Here is a 12387-nt window from a genome sequence, read left to right on the forward strand (position 1 = left end):
TGAATCGGCTCAAAGAGTCGATCCACCCATGATTCGTACGGGGTGCACGAATATATGGTGATCCTGCTTGATCAAGATAAAGCTAATTAGATCTACGACGATTTAGGGTTTTCACCGCATAATCGGATCATCCTACTCCAGGTTGGGCCTCGCGGCCACGCACGATGATCGTAAGCCGACCCTAAACAAGGCCTAAAAACCAACATGAAGTTGATCCTCGGAACATCCTGTTTAGGACTTGCGAACGCCACCCTACGTGCCGCTGGATCCTCCACCCCTTTGTAAGGCCTAACTATTGCAGATATTAAACTAATCCTTGCAGAACAAGGAGCAATCGTAACGGATCAGATCTACTAAATAAAGATCAAGCGGGGTGCCGCCCCCACACCTGAGATAGGTGTGAGGGCGGCTAGACATGCAAGGGTTGCACTACGTAAGCATGTTATACGAAGAACTATGCTAACCCTAACACATCTATGATAACTACGTTGCTCGCCATCAAAGACGCTTCAGTAGAAGCAACGCATGAACAACGTGGGGCTTGTGCTGCCTAGATCGCAAGATGCGATCTAGGCAGCATGTCGCTTACCTGATAGAAACCCTCGAGACGAAGGAGTTGGCGATGCGCCGAGATTGGTTTGTTTTGGGTTGAACGTGAGTTGTTGTTTATTTCATAAACCCTAGATACATATTTATAGTCCAGCGGACTTTCTAATTCGGACGTGCACCTAACCGTGCACGGGTAAAACTCTAACTCCTAACTTAAGATACAATCTAATAAATTACAGATAAATGGGCAATCTAGCCCAACTTTGCATATAAGGCCGATCTTCGTATTCTCTCCATATATAACCTTCAAGCTTATCTTGATCGTGGCCCACCTCCGACTTGGTCAAATTCTGGTGATAACACATCGTCGATCCCGGCGGCTTTGACATCCGCGAGCACCTCCACGTCCTCCGTGCCTCTGCCCGGCCTTTCCTCGGTCTCCGGCGCGGACTATCTGGCCCGCCCAAAAACTCGTCGATCTCGGCGGCATCGACATCAACGAGCACATGTCCTCTTCCCCTACGCTAGGACTCTCCCCAATACGGGCGCGGACTCGGTGCGGTCGATTGGGACTGTAAGGAGGGTGGTAGAGGAAGGGGTCGAGCGGCCTACGGACTACGGAGCAGGGACCCCGGCGGCGGGAATACAGCGGCTGGGTCGAGGTAAAGGCTCCCGTGAACAGCCTCAGAAGTTTGGTGCCTCTCGATAGGGAATCTAGGATGGTTACCTCATCAGGAAAAATAAATCGTGGGTTGCGCTATCAATCTTTTACGTATTCCTGGAGATGACCCCATTGATGGTTAACAAGGATTACCACTGCAAACATAAGGATTGTGTGATGATTTGCTATTTCGGTGGGCAAGACAGCCCGCCGTGCCGGGGTCGCTGAGCGTGATCCAGGGGAAGAGGAAAATGGCGGAGGCACACGAGGTGCCCCAGGAGACAGTGTGGCAGGTGTGCAGCGGTGGAGGCCTTGGAGAAGGTTGATTCCGAGTCACCCAACCTGTCTGCAGGCCTGCTCGGGTTGTATGAGTCCTGCCTCTAAATAGTCATGGATCCGCCATCCCTGATGTCCACACTCTTCACATCAGCAGCTTTGGAGTAAGAAGTAAAACAGTTATTTTGTAGTGTTGCTATGATTTTATTTCATTGTTTCATATGGATTTACCAACCTTTTGTTTAACTTCTCAGATATCAGGCCTGCCAAAATTTTAGGGGTATATATGTTAATTGGTGATCTACAATCCCGGCTTTTACATTTAACTATTAGCGAGGGGGCATGCAACAACAAGGCTGAAATGACCATGACGTGGTACAGTTGTGAGGGGAGAAATGTGGTGCGGGCTGGTCGTCTTTTAGTGACATAGGCATCCCAAATGGGCCTGCCGAAGATAGTACCCGGGGTTTACTGAAGGCCCACTACCCGAAGAATAAGAAGATTCGGAAGCCCAAGATATTATTAAGGAAAGCTAGAGTTGTAATAGAAAGTCTTATTTGTAGTTTTACGGGATGAGTTAGAAACCTTCCCGGACTTTGTAACTTGTACAACACGAATCCCTCGGCTCCGCCTCCTATATAAGGGGGAGTCGAGGGACGCAGAGATCATCGAATCATTGTTTACAAACCCTAGTTTTCTTAATCGTCGAATACTTTTCGGCTGAAACCTTCGAGATCTACTTGCCCTCTACTTCCAACTAAACCCTAGTCTACAATCCGTAGGCATTGACAAGTTAATACCTTGTCAATTGGCGCCGTCTGTGGGAACTAGAGGCGTAAGGATCTGATCTCGATGGCACGTTCAAGATCTTCGACATCATCAACTGCAAGCAACGCAATGGATCGAGGTAAACAGATCGCTGCTGGTCCTGTCGATTTTGTTCCTCACCCACCCTCCCGTTTGGATGCATATGCGTATCTGGCGGAGCCTATGGAGATGACGTTCGGAAGGTTTCGCTTTCGCGTCGAGAAGGAAGGATCGTATCGTGTCGAAATTCCGATCTCGTCGGGATCGTCGGCGGTCGATTCCGATTTTTCAAGCTATACATCGTCAACCGAATCAGGAGAAGAAGAAACTTCATCGTCACGCTACATCAGCATCAGGGCAAGAGAGAAACTCGCCAAGATCTTCAGCGACATGTCGTTTGAGTCATCTGCGGACTCATATATAAGCGATGGCTCAAGCAGTGTCGACTGTTACGACTTCATCGACAAATCTACTACAGTGGGCAAGGTCTTCACCAATCTCAACGATGGTGTCACCAAACCCAACATAGATCTGAATACAAAATATCATCAGATTTATGTCATTGGAGAGCCAAGCAACGACCAAGAGGAAACATCTGAGGCTTTCGACGATCTGGGAAATCCATACGTCGATCCCTCCGATCTGCGACGAGGCCTGGGCAATAAATACGTCGGGCCACAGCCGCGACACAGAGTTCGACTCCCGCAAGCAGCGTGGGATAGAGCCGCGAGAGCTATGGATGGATCAGAACCAATGGCCACCACAACCACGCCAGAGGAATTACAAGCATATCAATATAGGCTCGCACGAGCTGCAAGAGAATTGGAAAAACAGGCAGCTGAGTTAAACAGAAGAAAGGAGGCAGCTTCTGCATCCAGCAGGAGAAGGGCAGAGTTGAGTCGACAATCTAGAACTTCGGGTGATAGCCACAGGGAAGCTCGGAACAGAGCAAGATCAAGGTTGCAACACATACCCGAAGCAGAAAGAGAGCACCTGGTCCAAAACCTCGACATGTCCTTTATGTCGATAGATACAAGAGGAAACATCATCCCTAAGACACCAGAGGCTGGGTATATGGCGACACATGCTTTTATCCTCGCATCTAAACCACCTCCAGGGGATCCAAGGGAAACATTGTACAACATGGCGATAGCAGGAGTTGGTGCCATGGGGACGGCGTTTGTATCAACACCTCCCGAAGGAACAGCAAGGCAAAATAGTCCACGACCTGCGGCAGCAGCAGCAGCAGCTCCTGAAGGACCAAGTGGAGCAAGAGATACGGCAGCACAAGCAAGGGTCGACAGAGCGCGACAAAGCAGAAGAGAACATCGGCAGTCCCCAGAGTTAAACGACGAGGATATCTGCGGTTTGCCGTGCTTCACGAGGAGAGTGCGAAAAACTCGAGTACCTTCGGGATTCAAGTTGCCTGATAATTTCAAAAAATTCGACGGCCTTCAGGATCCAGAAGATTGGCTAGTTGATTATCTCGAGACGGTGAAACTCACAGGAGGAACCAGAGCAACAGCTATGCAAAGCATCCTGGTGCATTTGAGTGGAGCCGCACGGTCTTGGATAAAGAAACTCCCTCCAGGATCTATCGACAGTTGGGAAAGCTTCGAGGACATGTTCGTCAAGAACTTCAGATCCACGTGCAAAAAACCTGCATCGTTAGAGGAGTTGAGAGCATGTCGACAAAAGCCAGACGAGCCAATGAGAAAATATATCCAAAGGTGGAACATCATCAAAAACTCGGCAGAAAATATATCTGACGAGAGAGCGATAGATGCGTTTGTCGCAGGAATCAGGCGTGGAGATTTTGTCGAGGACTTGGGAAGGACCAACCCAAAGACAGTATCCGCGTTAATGGAAATAGCAAACAGATGGGCAGATGGAGAAGATGCTGTCCACAACAAACGGCACAGGTCGCCAGAGGAGGACCGTGGTCGAAATTATCAACCGAGGCGACGATTTCCTCGGCAGTACCCAAACTATGATGCTCCAGGACAAATTTCGGCAGGCTTTCGGGCAAACACAGGAGGAAACAACAGAGACGATTATCAGAGAAGCAATGAGCAGCGAGGTGATAATAGAGACGATTCTCGAAATAACAGGCAAAATAGCGGGCCTAGGTTCCCGATGCCTTTCGTGTCTCCTGAAGAGATGATGAATGGGCCGTGTCAGATGCACTTTTTCCTCGACAGCAATGGAAAAAGACAGTCAGGACATCTGCAGAAAGATTGTCGCAATTTCCAGGCAATGTTAAGGTGGGCAGAGCATGCTAACGCTCGAGCAGCACAGAGAAATCCTCGAGAACCCAGGAGCGAGATTCACTTGCCACCTCCTCCCGCGATTACAGAAGATAATCAACATCAGCTCAGAATAGCGGCAGCACCTCTACCACCACCTTACGTTGATCCTAACTCCAACGGAGCGGTGTCGATGATACAGAAGGGAAGGCCATCCAATAGAGCTCAGAAAGTAATCTCACGACAGGTGTTCATGGCAGAAAAAATGCCTCCACCAACAGACGAGTATCTTAATTGGTCAGGGCAAGATATTGGCTTCACCATAGCAGATCATCCGCAGCAAGTTCCTCGACCAGGGCAGTCAGCACTTATCTTACCAGCAGTTATTGCGGGATTTGATGTCTCTCGAGTGTTCATAGATGGCGGCAGCAGCTTAAACCTTATGTATGCAGATACATTAAGGAAGATGAACATATCTCTAGCAAACTTGAAGCCAACAGACACGAGGTTCCATGGTATCACACCAGAGAAACCAAGTTATCCATTGGGGAAGATCAATCTCGACGTTCAGTTTGAAACCCGAGAGAATTATAGAATCGAGAAGCTGGAATTTGAAGTTGTGGATTTTCCATCGCAGTACCACGCTCTGTTGGGACGACCAGCATATGCTAGATTTATGGCGGTACCACACTATACATACCTGTTGTGGAGGATGCCTGGACCGAAGGGACCAATTACAGTCAAAGGAAGCTTCGCCTTAGCCGATAAGTGCGATAAGGATTTTCATCGGATATCAGAAACTTTCAGGATGCAAGCTGAGTATTTGGCGTCAAGGAGTATGACTGACTACGACGTGCTGCCAGACGTTGGAAGGCCAAATAAAGAATCAACTTTCAATACCGAGAAAAATTCTAAGGAGGTGCAGATTCACCCGACAGACCCGAAAAAGACGACGTCCATCGCAAACGACATGGACCTCGCATAGGAAAGCGCGCTCGTCGAGTTCCTCCGTGAGAACTGGAAAATCTTCGCATGGTGTCCAGCTGACATGCCAGCGTACCAGTGGAACTTGCCGAGCACCACCTAAACTTGGATCCACTAGCGAGACCAATCAAACAACCCTTGCGGCGTTTTTCGGAACCAAACCGCAAGGCCATGCTGTCAGAAATCGATCGACTACGAGAAGCTGGTTTTATCAAGGAGTTGCACACAGAAGCCACATGGGTAGCAAATCCTGTGTTGGTGCCGAAGAAAAACACTAAGGTCCTTCGCATGTGCGTCGACTTTACGTGTCTCAATAAACATTGTCCAAAGGATCACTTTCCCCTCCCGAGGATCGATCAAATTATCGACTCCACGGCTGGATGTGAACGTCTTTCCTTCCTGGACGCATATTCTGGTTACAACCAGATCAGATTGAAAGAAGAAGATGAGGTAAAGACAGCGTTCATCACACCTTATGGCGTGTTTTGCTACAGAACAATGCCCTTTGGTCTGAAAAACGCGGGAGCAACATATCAGAGGATGATGCAGAAGTGTTTGGCGACACAGATTGGGAAAAACGTGCAAGTATACATCGATGATGTCATCATAACGTCAAAAAGGGGGCAACGCTGATCGAGGATCTCAAGGAAACCTTTGACAACCTCGACAAATTCTGCCTCAAGCTGAACCCGACGAAGTGTTCTTTCGGCGTACCAGCAGGAGAACTTCTGGGGTTTCTAGTTTCAGCAAGAGGGATTGAAGCAAATCCCGACAAAATACAGGCTATCGTAACAATGAGGAAGCCAACAAAGTTGAAAGAAATACAGTAGCTAACTGGGCGAGTCGCAGCTTTGAGCAGATTCGTCGCCAGGCTGGGAGAAAAAGCGTTACCATTTTACGCTCTGATAAAGCAAGGAGAGAAATTCCAGTGGAACGAAGAGGCCGACAGAGCTTTCGAGGATTTGAAGCGCACAATCTCGACACCACCAATCTTGGTGGCGCCGAAGGAAAAGGAACCTCTCCTACTTTATATTGCAGCCACGCCCCAAGTGGTTAGCACGGTGCTAGTCGTTGAAAGAGAAGAAGAAGGAAAACTCCATGGAGTGCAAAGGCCAGTATATTTCATCAGTGAAGTTTTATCGCCTTCCAAACAGCGGTACCCACAGCACTTAAACTAGCATATGGAGTAATTACAACGGCAAGGAAGTTGCGCCACTATTTTTCGGCACACCCGATAATAGTAGTCAACGAAGCACCTCTTTCAAATATACTGAACAATCCAGAAGCTACAGGGCGTGTCTCCCTTTGGGGAATAGAACTTTCCCCTCGGGACATCACGTATGAAAAAAGAAAGGCAATCAAGTCGCAAGTTCTCGCGCATTTCATTGCAGAGTGGATGGAGCTACAAAACACGGGACCCCCAGATTTGTCGAGAACTTGGACCATGAACTTCGATGGGTCCAAGAGAGTAGAAGGAGCTGGCGCAGGAGTAGTACTTATATCACCTGAAGGCGACAAATTGAAATACGTCCTTCGGATGACGTTCCCTAACGCATCCAACAATGAAGCAGAATATGAAGCCCTCATACACGGGATGAAGATGGCGAAAGCTTGCGGTGCAACTCGACTAAAAATCTTTGGCGACTCACAATTGGTGGCTCAGCAAGTTATGAACCAATGTGACGCAGTCAATGATAGCATGATGGCATACAAGGAGGTGTACAATGAGCTTGAGAAGCTGTTTGATGGGTGTGAGGTAAATCACATCAGTAGATTGAGCAATGATGAAGCCGACGTTCTCGCAAACATCGGATCGCAGTGCCTCCCAATCCCGCCAGGAGTATTTTGGGAAGAAATAGCGGAGAGATCCACGAAGCCGAAAAAGGTGCAGAAAAAAGCAAAGGAAGGAAAAACTTCGGCGCCCCTCAAAGAAACCACGGAGGATGAAGAGGACCAAGAACTTGTGATGATGGTAGAAGTTCCTTGGATGCAAGCGTATATATCATATATCCTCAGGAAAGAAATACCCGACGATCCAGTTGAGGCCAGGCGAATCATTCGACGATCCAAAGCTTTCACAGTGATCAAGGGGGAGTTATACAAGCGAAGTATTTCAGGCGTTCTGCAAAGGTGTGTCACACCCGAGGAAGGAAGAATAATTCTGAAGGATGTACACGAAGGAATATGTGGCCACCACGCAAGTAGTCGAGCTATTGCAGCCAAAGTTTTTCGGGCAGGATTCTATTGGTTGACAGCAATCGAGGATGCCAAGGAAATAGTAAGAACTTGCGACGCGTGTCAAAGATTTGCCGCAAAACCTCACTCTCCAGCGGCGGAATTAACACCAATACCATTGTCGTGGCCCTTTGCCCAATGGGGACTTGATATGGTGGGCAAGTTGCACAAGGCTTCGCCAGGAGGGTATGAGTACTTGCTGGTCGCTGACGACAAATTCACCAAGTGGGTAGAAGCGAAGCCAATAAATTCACCAGATGCAGCATCGGCAATAAAGTTTGTGAAAGGCCTCGTTTTTCGGTTTGGAGTGCCTCATAGCATTGTCACAGATAATGGTTCAAACTTCACATCCAAGGAATTCAAGGAATACTGCGCAGAAGTAGGCATTAAATTGCACTTTGCGTCGGTTGGGCACCCGCAAACTAACGGACAAGTCGCGAAAGCCAATGGTATCATCTGCAACGGCCTCAAGAAGCGCTTGCTAGGACCGCTTGAAAAAGCTCGACATACTTGGCCAGAGGAATTGCCAAGTGTTTTGTGGAGCATTCGAACAACACCAAATACGGCGACACAAGAAACCCCGTTTTTTCTCGTCCACGGAGCCGAAGCAGTACTACCAATTGAAATAGAGCATGATTCTCCAAGAGTAACAGAGTACGACGAAGAAACATCACAAAAAGCTCGGGAGGATGATATGGATGCACTCGACGAAGCTCGAGATGAAGTACTTTCACGAGTCACCAAATACCAGCAAGAACTCAAAAACTACCACAGTCGACGGTTAAGGCCAAGGTCTTTTCAGGTCGGGGATTTGGTCTTGCGGTTAAATCAAAAAAGTACTGAGAAGCTCGAATCACCATGGTTGGGGCCTTACGTTGTCACGGAAGTCATCGACGGAGGCGCATACAGGATCAAGGACAAGAAGACAGGGGCTCCCGAGAAAAACCCCTGGAACGTGGCGCAGCTCAGGCGGTTCTACGCCTAGAGTTGAAATATAGTCCTCCTCTGTAAAGATACAATGTACTGAAACGCCCGCGAGTTTTCAGACGCACTATTTTCCTTTTCGGGGCACCGAGTGGGGCCGGAAAGGTTTTTAATGAGGCGGGCTCGCGGTGCTGCAATATAATAAAGATAGTGGAGATATACTTCTCATTCTTCGACACGCTCGGGGGCTCAACGCCTTCAAGTCTCAAAATACGTACAATATAGACAAACTAGACTTACCGAAATATTTCGCCTTGGTACACTAACACCTCGCCAAATATAAACATCGGAAGCTAACAATTATAAATATAGTGTACACGTCAAAAATCTTATTGCTTTGGTCCAAGAACCTCGCAACAAAAAATATAGAACTTCGACACTAAGATACTCGAGGGCTTGCAACCCATCAATGAAAAAACAAAGATGTCTTATTACAACAGGAGGGAAAATCTTCGAAACAGTATAAACTCCAGCCAAAGGCTCGGGGGCTCGGTGGTCAAAAATAGAAAAAATACAGAGTTAACAGCTTTACAATATAGACTGTGTTTACAAATACACAAGGATGTATCAATGATGGAAATACAGCAAAAAGAGGAAAAAGTTTTCAAGGAAAACCTAGCACATGGTCTATGGTTATTCGCTCAGTAGAAGGACGAGTACTATGTTCAGCATAGCTTCCCTTCACGAAGAACTCAGAATCCATCCGAAGAAGTTCATCCATCATATCTTCGGCAACAGGAGTGACCAAATCATCAATCTTGCCCATATTTCTCTTTTTCTTTGCCATTTTTGCGAGGCAAGTAGGAACAATTTGATCTATGGGCAATTTTGGATGGCAAATCTTTATCATCATCATGGCAAATCTAGCGCCAGCAGAGAGTTGAGCCCGCACAAAGCCATGGATTCGAGGAGCATCTCGAAATTTTTCCATTAAAGCTAGAAGGGTCTCTGGCATCTTGTTCCGAGGGAACATGGTCCCATAAACTAAGAATAAAGTCTTCGTACAGAAGTCAAGGAAGTCACGGACCTGAGCCGCGCGATCTTGAAATCTAACGATTTGGCGAGTACGCTCAGGAGTAACCCAAAAGTTAGATCCATGTTGCGCAGCTAGTCTCAGCAAAACAGCGGTTCGAGCTTCAACACGTTGGTCTTCGGCAGCAGTATCCAGAAACGAGCCTGGCACAGCAAACAAAATATCAAGGAACGAGTAAAAAAGAACAACATCCAACACGGTCATGAGCAGGAAACATACCTGTCATGTCCAAACTGGCGTCAGTCATTAGCTGAAGCATATAATTCTCGCGAGAAGAAGTTTCAGCAGCCTCAGCAATAGCAGCATCCTTTGCAGCGATGGCCTCTTTTGCCTGTTGAAGAGCATTTTTCTCTCCTTCAGATGCTTTCCGAGATTGTTCCATCATTGCCAGAGTCTGTTTCTTCATGGATTGAAGCTGTTGTCAAAGTTCTTGCAAATCTTCTGACAAATGTTTGCTTGAAGAACCTTCGAGGGGATTATCATCGACTAGTATTTTCTTCGAGAAGGAAGAAGCAGGTGAAGCATCGGCAGAGCAAGGGTTGGTCGAATAGTTATCAAATATTAACTGGAAAAGAAAGTCCCAGGATCAATGATAGTGCCAAGAGAAATTCCATTGATTTCTGGAAAGTTTACACGGACATTACAAAGGAAGTTCTCCAAAGGGACTAACAGGATAATCGTCGCCAAAGCTAAAACGGCGACAACAGCAAAAGAAATAAAGAAAGCAAAGGAAAGAAAAAGAAAAGGCATTCAACTAGACCTCCGTCCTTGATGAGCTAGGAGTCGCAGATGGCTTGATCCCGAGATAGGCCAAGATTTTCTTCGTGTTGGGCTTGGCTGCCTTGATCAACGACCGCCATTTTGTTTGATCTATCTGCTCGGTGTCGCCAACCTTCATCCAGTCAACAGTTTGTTACTGTCACGACCAAGGCAATAGTGTTCTCGACAAAGAACCTTCATGTTCTCTTGGCGCATCTTCAGTCCAAGATCCTCCGGTGGATTGAAGTCCTTGGCAAGGGCAAGGAAGGTCTTAGGCTCCTCTTTCTTCGGGAAGAAGTAGGGGAACAACTTCGACAATCCTGCGTCAGCATTCACCACGCCTTCGCGAATTTCTTGGCCATGAAACTCCAAATAAGAAAGTGCGTCAAGCAGAGGATCATTGGTGGGATTCTCAAGATCAAACTCTTGGCTTGTTTGACCTGCCATAGAAAATATATGTTAGTCGACAGCAAGTAAAAACAAAAGGAAGCAAGTCCTAAGAAAAATAGAAAGGATCAACAAAGTTACCGAGGAAGCGTCGATTTTGCGTGCTCAGGCGCTTGAGGATTCCCTTTTCACGAGTAGCCTGTGCGGCCTTGTGCTCGTTTAAAGCAGTTTCGACATCCTCAAGTCTCTTCTGCAGTTCTTCGACACTAGCAGCTTTTGCCTTGGCCTCATCAGCCTCTGCTTTGGCTTGGCTAGCATCAAGTTCGGCTTTCTTGCGAGCCGTTTCACTTTGCTCCAGTTTCTGAGCAAGAGTGTCGGCAAGCTTGTTGGCCTCTGCAAGTTTCTCTGACAAAATAGAAAAGAACAGTCAAGATTTGTTGACGTCAGAAACCCACCGACGGGCAGCGACGGGTCAACACCGTAGAGCCGGGAAGAGCCTAGAGCTGCGGCTGGCTGAGACCCCTCCGAGCGACGGCCCGCAAAGCACTTCTGGCCACACGTCCGATGCTGGGTGCAAGGGCGTGCCACCTGACCTATACCTGGCCAGGAAGGTGATGGAGATGCCTCGCTTAGTTTCCTGCATGGCATACACGTAAACATTAAATACGAGCCTCGATCGGCTCTCAGGTTATCCTGTGAATCGGCTCAAGGAGCCGATCCACCCATGATTCGTACGGGGTGCACGAATATATGGTGGTCCTGCTTGATCAAGATAAAGCTAATGAGATCTACGACGATTTAGGGTTTTCACCGCATAATCGGATCATCCTACTCCAGGTTGGGCCTCGCGGCCACGCACGGTGCTCGTAAGCCGATCCTAAACAAGGCCTAAAAACCAACACGAAGTTGATCCCCGGAACATCCTGTTTAGGACTTGCGAACGCCACCCTACGTGCCGCTGGATCCTCCCCCCCTTTGTAAGGCCTAACTATTGCAGATATTAAACTAATCCTTGTAGAACAAGGAGCAATCGTAACGGATCAGATCTACTAAATAATGATCAAGCGGGGTGCCGCCCCCACACCTGAGATAGGTGTGAGGACGGCTAGACATGCAAGGGTTGCACTACGTAAGCATGTTATACGAAGAACAATGCTAACCCTAACACATCTATGATAACTACGTTGCTCGCCATCAACAAGGCTTCAGTACGAGCAACGCATGAACAACGTGGAGCTTGTGCTGCCTAGATCGCAAGATGCGATCTAGGCAGCATGTCGCTTACCGGATAGAAACCCTCGAGACGAAGGAGTTGGCGATGCGCCGAGATTGGTTTGTTTGGGTGAACGTTGTGTTGTTGTTTATTCCATAAACCCTAGATACATATTTATAGTCCAAGGGACTTTCTAACGAGGGAATAATCCCACCGTGCACGAGACAAACTCTAACTTTTAATCTATGATACA

The sequence above is a fragment of the Lolium perenne genome, chromosome 1 (assembly GCF_019359855.2).
Source record: "Lolium perenne isolate Kyuss_39 chromosome 1, Kyuss_2.0, whole genome shotgun sequence".
In the NCBI taxonomy this organism is placed as follows: domain Eukaryota; kingdom Viridiplantae; phylum Streptophyta; class Magnoliopsida; order Poales; family Poaceae; genus Lolium; species Lolium perenne.